We start from the raw sequence: 10,754 nt of genomic DNA on the forward strand, positions 1-10,754 counted from the left end.
CCACTGAGTGTAGTTCGTGGACTATTCCTATAAACTCTGATCTGGTCTTTCCCCTCTGGCTTGCTTGGCCCCCTTAATTCATCCCCGCCTCTGCTGCTGTTACCTTCAATCATTCCCTGTTCTTTAGCATGCAATATACATACAGCATAAGCTTCCAATTCAAACATTGACCGGGCACTTATGGTGGTACCATGGTAAGTGCTTTTAAAATGTACATTTATTTATTTGTCATAATAACCCCGTGAAAAAAAGGGACTATTGTTCACTGTTGCCATAAAGGGGTTATAAGTACAGGCCCAGAGATATTAAGAACCATGCCTACAGAAACACTGTAATAAATAGAGGAACATGAGCAAAACGTGCCAGGCAACCAGTAGAAAGAAACAGTGTTCCAACTGCAGGGATTGCATGCAAAAGGCTAACATGGGCGTGGCATGGACGTTTCAGGGTACTGGAAGGAATAAGGCTGGAGAATAGTAAGGGCAAGAAAATTAGAGTGGCAAGAGGTGAGACCAAGGAAGAGATAAGAAAAGCTAAGTTATATAGTGCCTGTGAGGTATTTTAAGGAGTTTATACTTAGAACTAGTGTAAATGGCAGCCACCGCATGTTTCTAAGAATGCTTTGGTGTGTAACAGCTCATTCATAATAGACAGAAACTGGAAAAAGCCCAAGGTGGAGAATAAATGAACAAACAGTATTACACCCACATTATGGAATGCTATTCCACAGTAAAAAGACACAAACTCATGATATATGCAATGATATGTGAATTTCAAAGGTATTATGCTGAGTGGAAAAAAAAGCCACACAGAAGAAAATGTACATTATGAAGTCCTAAAACACGTAAAATTTCTGATGGGAAAAAAATTGAACAATGGTTGCCTTTGTGGAGTTGGGGAAAGAAATTCCTGGAAAGTAGGGTTGCCAGATCAAATACAGGATTTCCAGTTGAGTTTGAATTTCAGATGAACAGAGTTTTTTTTAGTATAAGTATATCCTATGTCAGTGATGGCAAACCTATGACACGCGAACTCATTTTTTGGCTGGTTTTTCTTTGTTAAATGGCATTTAAATATATAAAATAAATATCAAAAATATAAGCCTTTGTTTTACTATTGTTGCAAATATCAAAAAATTTCTATATGTGACACGGCACCAGAGTTAAGTTAGGGTTTTTCAAAATGCTGACACACCGAGCTCAAAAGGTTCGCCATCACTGTCCTATGTAATATATGAGACATTATGCTAAAAATATATTAATTGTTTTACTAAAATTCAAATTGAGCATTCTGTATTTGGCAACCGTGTGAGAAAGAAACATTAAGAGAACTTTCTTGGTAGTAGTAAACCGTTATCTTCATAAAGATTTGTGAATGCATTAGTCAAAGCCATGTAAATTTTATCTCAGAGAAAAAAAGAGAAACAAGTATTTAACTCTGGTTAGTGACATACATGCTGAAATACTAAAGGGAAATACATTGATGCCTGCAACTTTAAAATATCTCTCTATATAAAAGCCTAATATGCAAATTGTCCCCACAGGAGTTCGACCAGGAGACAGATCCCTCACTATAATGTGCATTGACCACCAGTGGGCAGCATGGAATGAAGGAAGGCCCCAGCTGGCAGCCGGCAGCCGGCAGCCAGGGAAGGGAGGCCCCGACTGGCAGCTGGAAGGCACCGATTGGCCCTGATTGCTGGCCAGGCCTAGGAACCCTATCCATGCACAAATTTCGTGCACCAGGCCTCTAGTATAAAAAATAAGATGCGTTAATGGCTGAATAGAGGGATGAATAGTATGTAATAAAGCAAATACAGTACAATATTAACTGTAAAATCTAAATTCATTGTAAAATTCTTCCAACATTTCTGTATGCTTGAGAATTGTCATAATAAAATCTTAAGGGGAAAAATTCCCTGCCCTGCTTCATGGATTTACATTAGAATGAAGGGAGACAGACAATAAGTAACATTAGTAGGTAAATTATAAAATGAAATAGAAAGTAAGAAGGGATGGGAGAAACCAAAGGGAAAGAGTTTAGTGTGCTGGGGGTGGAACTCACAATGTTAAATATCCTGGCCAGGGAGGAACTTCCTTCTGGCTGTGGGGCAATGAACGACAGGCAGATCTGTGAGAAGAGCAATCATACCTGGGAAGTGGGGGATGGGGGGGTGCAAATGGGGGTTGGGCAGTGAGAGAGAAATTGGTGAGAGGAGGGCTTGATATTATTTGTTTTAAAGGAATTTCTCTCTGCTTATTGTGATAGGAACAGATAGAAGCTCTCTGAGGTCTTGCCCATTCTTAAATTTAGGAAATGTCTTCCCTTTTGCAGATATCAAAAAAAATATTTGTTGGATAAGCAATTATAAACATGAAATAACTCTTTCAGTGGAAAATGTATATTTTATTATTTTAAGTACTTTTTTATTTCAAGCCAATATCACTTGACTGAGACATTTTAAATGGTCTTAAACATTTTAAATGCCCTTTCTCTTTGAAAAGATAAAATAATAAATCTCATGTAACCCCTGAATTATACCAAAAAGAAATCAAAGGCCTTGGTTATAATTCAATTGACTATTTTTTTCCAATTTTACTAGGACAGTGATGGTTATTTATGATCCTCTTCCTCCTCGCATCCAGCTGCCCCATCCTTCAATACACCTGCCTTTTTTTCTCTCTCCAAATTTTTATCAACTTACTTAATAGAATAAAAGGTAAAGATTTCCCATAAGATGGCCCTTGGGAAGACCCTGCCCCATGCAGTCCTTGTGCCATGCTATTGGTCTGCTAACCATGATCTAAGATTAATTATGACCAGCTCCCTCACCTACAGTCTGCAGCGATGATGACTAGCCCTGTCTTTCTCTTAAGATCCAGGCATTTGCCCTAAAATGTGCCGGATCTCTCAGCTTCCCTTGGACAGTTTGACTCGAGGTGATTATAGATCCTTTGTCTTCCCCATCCCACCATCTAAAGCAGTCTTGCTTTTTTAACTTTTGCAGCTCACTCACCTACCACTGACCTCCCACGCCATTTACGGAGAGTGTTGCCCTAATCCTGGTGTGCTGTGGCTTGTCAATGCGTCTGAGTGTCTCTTCTGAACTTCAGGTCAGAAGCCTCCATGCCATTTGGAGTCCTGCAACCTGCAGGAGGCTCCCAGAGAAGCAGCAGGTTAGCACGTGAAGCTACCTAGGGATTTTCTCTGCACCAAGAAGCAAAACAAATTCAGCAAGTGCAAGTGACTTCCAGCCATTAAATTTCTCACAGGGACAGTGGGAAAATAACCTAGACAAAAGAGATGTTTTATGAAGAAATGGCAATGAGAGCCCCAGGTGTTATTTTGGAGTTTTTAAAAGCTTTATGAGGTGGGAAAAAAATACATCTACCTTCATTTAAAACATTCTCAGTAATCTCCATTAATAAATGTTAGTATAAATTATAAAGAAAACAAGTTTTGCCCTGATGGGGTAGCTCAATGAACTAGGGCATGGTCCCAGTAGGCCAAGGTTATGGGTTCGATTCCCCAGTCAGGACACATACAAGAACCATCCAGTGAATGCACAAATAAGTAGAACAACAAATCAATGTTTCTTTCTTGTGCTTTCTCTAAAACCAAACATTAAGTAAAAATAAATAAAGGTCAAAAGAAAGCAAATATCCTTAATGACTTACTAATATTGCTTTAATTATAGAAAATAATAGCAGTACTTTAAGCCAGCTTTATTGATTCTTCACCCACTGGATCAACTAACACCATTCTAAAGAATATTAGAAATATTGAGTAAATAGCGAAAATCCATCTTGAATTGTGTAAAAGAAATACACAAGTACAAGTAACTAGAGATTATGCTTGAATTATTCATAGTAACTAGGGACATATAGAAATTCATTAATATAATAAACTAGAGGCCCGGTGCATGAAATTCATGCAAGGGCAGGCCTTTGCAGCCCCAGCTGCCTCATGGCCCCACCCCCGCCAGCACCCGCCTTGGCCTGGTGATGCCTACGACCACCACCACACCCCCTGGTGCCCCGGAAACCCTAATCAATCACCCTGCAGAGGGTAGCCTGGGCCTCCATCTTTGGGGCGATTGCAGAGCTCCTTTCCCTCATCGATCACCCCCACTCCCAGCCGGTGGCCTGGGCCTCCCTTTGTGGGGTGATCGTGGGACAATGGCAGGGCCCCCCCAACCAATCCCATTACACCTGCCTTGGCTGGCCTGTCACCAGTGGGTGTCATAGCGTGGTCGTCCAGACAATCGTTCTGCTGTTCGGCCGTTCAGTTGATTTGCATATTACGCTTTTATTATTATAGATGACTGGGAACAAATTAGTAACAGGGAAAAATGAATTCATTAAATAATTCTAAAATAGTGCATTTTATTCTGTTTGAAACTACTTCCCCAAAACAGATAATAGCTTATAACAAACAGTAAAAAAGACTTGAGTTTCTCTTTTTCATTCTATGTCCTGAAGCAAATGTGAGTGAACAAATAAATTCCAAAGATCACTCACAGAAGAGACAATCATGAAGAAAAATTGAATCTAAATAATTCAAAAAAAGTTAATACTCCAGTTGCTTCCACTTCCCCTGAAAAAAATAAAAGTCAGCTCTAATTGTTAGGAAATGAAAAAAAATATTTTAGTGTTTTAGAGTACAAAAGTAGTGTATCAGATGAATTTCAGATTGACAAGAGGAGACCACTCACTTACAGGACCGTACACACCCACATACACATGGAATGGAAACCAGAACCAAGAGTTGAACTGCCTGTTGCTACCAGAGTCAAAAACTAGAGACAAGGTTGAATCTTTGAGGTGCTTTTGTTCAGAGGCCAGTGATCCAAGAAAGAGTGGCAGGTATAATACCTGCCCCCCGCGCCCCCCAAAAATGCTCTCCCATCTTGTCTCAAGCCAGCTGGTATCTAGAGTCCGTGTAAAGATTAGACCCCAGGCATTTGTCTCCCTTTAGGAAGGTCTTGTCCTTGATTTACTTTCAAAATGTACTAGAATGTTCTTTCTGAAGATACATTATCCTTCCAACTTTGGTTTTCTTCTTACAACACATCCTCCCTAGTTTCCCAGGGCCCATAAGATAAATCTCTTACCTGTGGTTAGTTCTGTGACAATGTGGATGGACCTTGAGAATATCATGCTAAGTGAAATAAGTAAGGCAGAAAAAGCTAAGAACCACGTGATTTCACGCATCAGTGGGATATAAAACTGAAACTAGAAGACACACACAGCAGTGTGGGGGCTGCCAGAGGGAAGGGGGTAGGGAGGTGGGGGATGAAGGAGATCTAATATAAGGTGACAGAAGATGATTTGACTTTGGGTGGTGGGCACACAGTGCCATATACAGATCTTGTAACATGAAAATCCACACCTGAAACCTACATGGTCCTATTAGTCAATGTCACCCCAATCAATTTAAATATATATATACTAAATTCGTGCAAAGGGCTCAGCCCTCGCATCCCCGGCTTCATCCAGAAGGTTGTCCGGACGGTCATCAGGATGGTTGTCTGGAAGGTCATTCTGGTGTTGGTCTAATTAGTATATTAGCTCTTTATTATATAGGACACGGACAATAGTTTAGTGAAGGGCAAGGGAGGGTGGAGTGAGTGGAGGTGGGCAAAGGGCAGGGAAAAGGGGGAAACCCAAAATTATGTCAACATTAAAAATTTTTACTAAAAATATAAGATTTATTTACCCACATTTTTCTTCCTGAGATTTACTGACTGTATGGGGAGGTTTCCGAGTGCTTTTCCTCTGAACTATTCCTTTAGGTCCTATCTAAGTAGAATCCTTATGATGTTAACAACATGAAAGGTTGCACATAAGTCACCTGTGGCAAAACAATTCTAATTAGTCATTGACTTAAATGTGCCAGTTAACTAAAATACCTCGTGGGCCCTGATGGAACCGGAGACCAGCCACTTGTGTCACAACAGAAACAGAAACAAAAATTTAAGGTTAAAACAAATTAGTTACAAAACAGCAATGGTCAAAGGATGTCCCCAAAAGAGAAGAAAACAAGCAAAGAACAATTGTAACCAAAGTGTTCTTTCACACAGAGGAGAGCTCTCAGGCAGAAACGTACTCCCTCCCACGGGGACTCTGGGGTTAGTCATGATCTTACCCCCCTGCCAAGCGGGCACTGGGCTGTCTCCAAGCCAAGCCGCAGAGGGCTGAAAAGCCCAGAGGTCAGTGATAGAGGACTCCTGGTGTGCACACCGGTTTGACTTGCCTGGTCAGACTTGGGAGTCAGTCCCCCCACTCCTCAGAGACCTGTTTCCTTCACCAGCTAAGCATCTCAGGCAGCCGACACCTAGAGAGGGAGAGAGGGACCCTAGCTAAGTGGGGCATGCCCCCCTCTTATTCATTTCCCTTAGTAACCAACAAAACAGACAGCAAGAACATAGCACTATGGCGTATGTCTATAGGCAATGGTACAGTGTAGCTTCCAGAAAGATCTGGCTCTTGCAGAGATGGAGTCCCTGGCTTGGTTGCCTCTTGTCTAATCTACAGAGGCAGAGGCGCCTAACACCTCTACAACCAGAGAAGTGTTTTTGATCTGGAACTGATTAGGCTCAGCCCGGACTTTCAGATTCAGAGAAAAAACAAACACACACAACCCTTAATGAACTGACTCAATGCCTAAGGAGGCGATGGGGAGACCCATGACCAGGAGCGGACTCCTACAGGAAAGAACTCCAATCATGCCCTGGGACCCCCAGTCCAGGGAACCAGTGGGACTCCCGCCCTTACCAGCCCCGTACCTGAGAGTCCCACTGCTGTCCCAGTAATTTGAAACGGGAACTGGAAGTTCAGCTGTCGGTGGCTACCAGAGTTATAAGTAGAAACAAAGTTGAATCTCTGAGGTGCTTCTATTCAGATGCTGGCCATGTAAGGCAGCAGGTATAACACCAACCCCCAAAAGCCACCCTCCCATCTCATTTCAAGCCAGCCATTATACAGGGTTAGAGGGTGGCAAAGAATCTAAAACTTACTTGAGTTCCCAGGATCTGTTTTCTGTCCTGGTCCTTGTAAAGATTCACCCCAGACGTCTCTCTCTCTTCAAGCAGGTCCTGTCCTTGATTTTCTTTCAAAATGCATTTCTCTCAGAGTGATTGGCCCATCTTCAAGGCTCCTTATCTTTATTTTTCTTACAACATGTCCTCCACAGTTTTCCCAGTCTGTAAAAAAAAATCTCTTCTCTACAGTTAGTGCAGTGAATAGCTATTAGTCAACTGTGATTCTATTCTTATTGCTATCCTTCCCCTGTCAGAATAAGATGAAAGTTTTTATTTAATTAACCAAGGCTTCAGAACATGGAATAGCCCCACAGGGCACAAGCAGATCCATCCTTCCCCAGTCTAGTTCCCATGGTGTCACTTCTTGCATAGCCATTCATCTAGCAACACTAAATTATATATATAAAATTCTTTATTGTTCAAAGTATTACATATGTCTCCCTTTTTCCCCATTGACCCCCTCCAGCCTGCTCCAGGTCTTCACCACCCCATTGTCTATGTCCATGGGTTATGCACATATGCATACAAGGTCTTTGGTTGATTACTTCCACCCATCCACCCGCACCCCCCACCCCCCCACCCCCCCTTCCCTCTGGGTTTCTGCACTCTGTTCCATGCTTCCACGTCTCTGGATCTACTCCATTCATCTGTTTACTTTGTTACTTGGATTCCACATATGAGTGAGATTATGTGATACTTATCTTTCTCTGACTGACTTATTTCACTTAGCATGACACTCTCCAGTCCCTCCATGCTGCCTCAGAGGGTAAGAGATTCTTTTTTTAAGCAACACTAAATTTCTTGGTGTCAGAGTCATGATGTTTTTTTAGTACACATTCTGTTCATTCTGGGTGTTCAGCCTTTCAAACACGGAAGTGGTTTCTACTCATTATGTCCAGAGAACTCCTTCCCTCCTCACATGCTTTGGATTGCTGATCAAGTATTACCTTCTCAGACCCAGATTGCCTTATACAAAAGTATTCCAATTATTCCCTCTCTCTCTCCAATTCTATTTTCCTTCTCTTCAAAGTATGTATCACCATATAATTTGTCTACTTTTGATTGTTTGCCTCCCACCATTAGATTGTACATTTTTGAAGAGCAAGGGCCCTCTCAGTTTTGTTCAGTGCTATATATCCCAAGAACAGAAAACAGTGGCCAATACACAGTAGTCCCTCAATAAATATTTAATCCTATCTAATAAAAGAGAAACATGGTAATTAGCGTACGACCGCTACCCTTCCCATTGGCGGCTAATCAGGGCGATATGCAAATTAACTGCCAGCCAAGATGGTGGCCAGCAGCCAGGCAGCTGGAAGGGAACATGAGGCTTGCTTGCTTCAGTGAAGGAGGACTCCAACGTTCCCTGCCTGCCTTGCCGGCCTCTAAGCTGGCAGTTTGAAACATTGTAACAAATATAGAAGCTAAACAAAACCCCAGAAACAAGCTTTCAGCCCTCCGGGATCTCAGAGCTGGAGATGATACTGTGTTTCAATTATAGAACCGAAATAAACCAGATACCTGCTTTCAGCAGCAGAGGCCTTGGCCCAGAATAAAAAAAAAAAGAAAAAAAGGAGCGGTTGGGAGCTTCAGTCACCCACCAGCCTGAAAACAGCCCTCAGCCCCTCACCCAGACTGGCCAGGCACCCCAGTGGGGACCCCCACCCTGATCCAGGACACCCTTCAGGGCAAACCAGCCGGCCCCCACCCGTGCACCAGGCCTCTATCCTATATAGTAAAAGGGTAATATGCCTCCCAGCACCGGGATCAGCGGAGCCTCGAGGCCTCCTGGCACCGGGATCAGCGTGACAGGAGGCAGCACCCAAACCCCGATTGCCCTGCGGCTCTGTGTGTGACAGGGGGCGGGGCCACAACCACCCTATCAGCCCTGCTCTGTTCGTGACAGGGGAAGGCGCCCCAACCCCCTGATCAGCCCTGCTCTGTGCCTGATAGGGGGGAGCTCCCCAACCCCCTGATCACCCTGTGGCTCTGTGTATAACAGGGAGCAGTGCCCCAACCCCCTGATCACCCTGTGGCTCTGTGTGTGACAGGGTGCGGCGGCCCAACCCCCCCCCCCCCCCCACGAGCCCTGTTCTGTGTGTGATGGGGTAGAGCCATAACCTCCCCATCGGCCCTGCCCTGAGTGTGAGAGTGGTGGCACCCCAACCCCCTGATCCGCCCTGCTCTGTGCGTGACAGGGGGGAGCTCCCCAACCCCCTGATGGGCCCTGCTCTGTGCGTGACAGGGGGTGGCTCCGCAACCTCCCCATCGACCCTGCCTTGAGTGTGACAGGGGGCGGTGCCCCAGCCCCCCAATCGGCCCTACCCTGAGCGTGACTGAGGGTGGCATTGCAACCTCCCAATCCGCCCTGCTCTGTGCATGACAGGGGGTGGCACCCCAACTCCCCAATCAGCCCTGCTCTGAGCCTGACCAGGGGCTGCACCTAGGGATTGGGCCTGCCCTCTGCCACCCGGGAGCAGACCTAAGCCAGCAGGTCATTATCTCCCGAGGGGTCCCAGACTGCGAGAGGGCACAGGCCGGGCTGAGGGACCCCCCCCCCCCCCCGAGTGCACAAATTTTTGTGCACTGGGCCTCTAGTACATGAATAAATGGGAAAACAACATTTTGTGAAGATGTGAAACAGTATTATTTCAGACATGCTAAAGTTGAGAAGCTTGGAAACATGGGTTAAAAATGGAGACTTAGGATTTACCCACTCAGGTGTGAAAAGTGAAGCTAAACGAAACTGTGGGAGTAGATGAGTTCCTTCAGGTAAAGAGAAAGTGCTAAGAAAGAAGAAAATGGGACTGCGTAGATCAGTGGTTCTCAACCTTCTGGCCCTTTAAATACAGTTCCTCACGTTGTGACCCAACCATAAAATTATTTTCTTTGCTACTTCATAACTGTAATGTTGCTACTGTTATGAATCGTAATGTAAATATCTGATATGCAGGATGGTCTTAGGCGACCCCTGTGAAAGGGTCGTTCGACCGCCAAAGGGGTCTCGACCCACAGGTTGAGAACCGCTGGCATAGAGACTCTCCTAGGACCCTTGATTTTGGGGCGGGGGACGGAGTATAAAAGAGAATTCAAGTTATGGGAAATAGGCTGTCAAAGACTAAGAAATGAATCCAAAGCAAAAGATGCTCAATTGAGCCCAAAATTCCAAGGAAGACCAGCCAGATGAGGAGCAGGTGGGTTGGTAGGCACTCATAGGTCCCCTCTGAGAAACCAGTTGTGGAGTAGTAGAGCAGAAACCAAGTCTCAATACCTTGACATATGAAAAAGAGAGCAGGATGAAAAGGTGTAGAGTCAAGATTCTCTTTTTGTGTCACCTGAGCTCCAAGAATACCTGAAATATTGGTTAAGTAAATACACCATAGATGAATAAATGGATACAATTTTCTCTCCGCAGTTAAGATGGCACATACATTTTGGCTGAGGTCCTGGGGTTCAAATGGTGAACAACACACTCTTTTCCATTGCACAGGTAGTGTAAAAATAGTTCCCTAATCAAAATCAACTTACTGAGCAGTTTTTGCCTCAGCAGTTTATTTTTGTAACTCCTTTTTAATGAGCTCCTATGACTTTCATTTTTACTTTTGCTTTGTGTTTTAGTTTAAAATGCATTCTTAGTTAAGGGAGCTTTTAGAGAGCTGCCTTGAGGCCCTCATCTCTGCGTCAGTAGGAACTGACTCTTGTGTTCTTTGGG

The 10,754-nt window shown here is 44.0% G+C and overlaps 1 protein-coding gene across 3 annotated transcripts in view; it reads right to left on the reverse strand.

Moving 5' to 3' along the window:
* The window catches only part of SLC26A7 (solute carrier family 26 member 7), a 53,863-nt gene extending 47,014 nt beyond the window's left edge, over positions 1–6,849 (reverse strand). For 2 of the 3 annotated variants that reach the window (XM_070392294.1, XM_070392292.1), the window contains exons 1-2: positions 6,788–6,849; positions 6,148–6,336 (exon numbers count right to left, since the gene is read on the reverse strand). The gene's annotated coding sequence lies outside the window, so the exon portion shown is untranslated. The remainder of the gene's footprint in view (positions 1–6,147; positions 6,337–6,787) is intronic. The other variant, XM_070392293.1, reaches the window with a different exon arrangement.
* Positions 6,850–10,754: the final 3,905 nt, after the last annotated feature.

Source organism: Myotis yumanensis, unplaced genomic scaffold, assembly GCF_028538775.1.
Source record: "Myotis yumanensis isolate MYYU_CA2020_CCGP unplaced genomic scaffold, mMyoYum1.0.hap1 SCAF_15, whole genome shotgun sequence".
Taxonomy (NCBI): Eukaryota; Metazoa; Chordata; class Mammalia; order Chiroptera; family Vespertilionidae; genus Myotis; species Myotis yumanensis.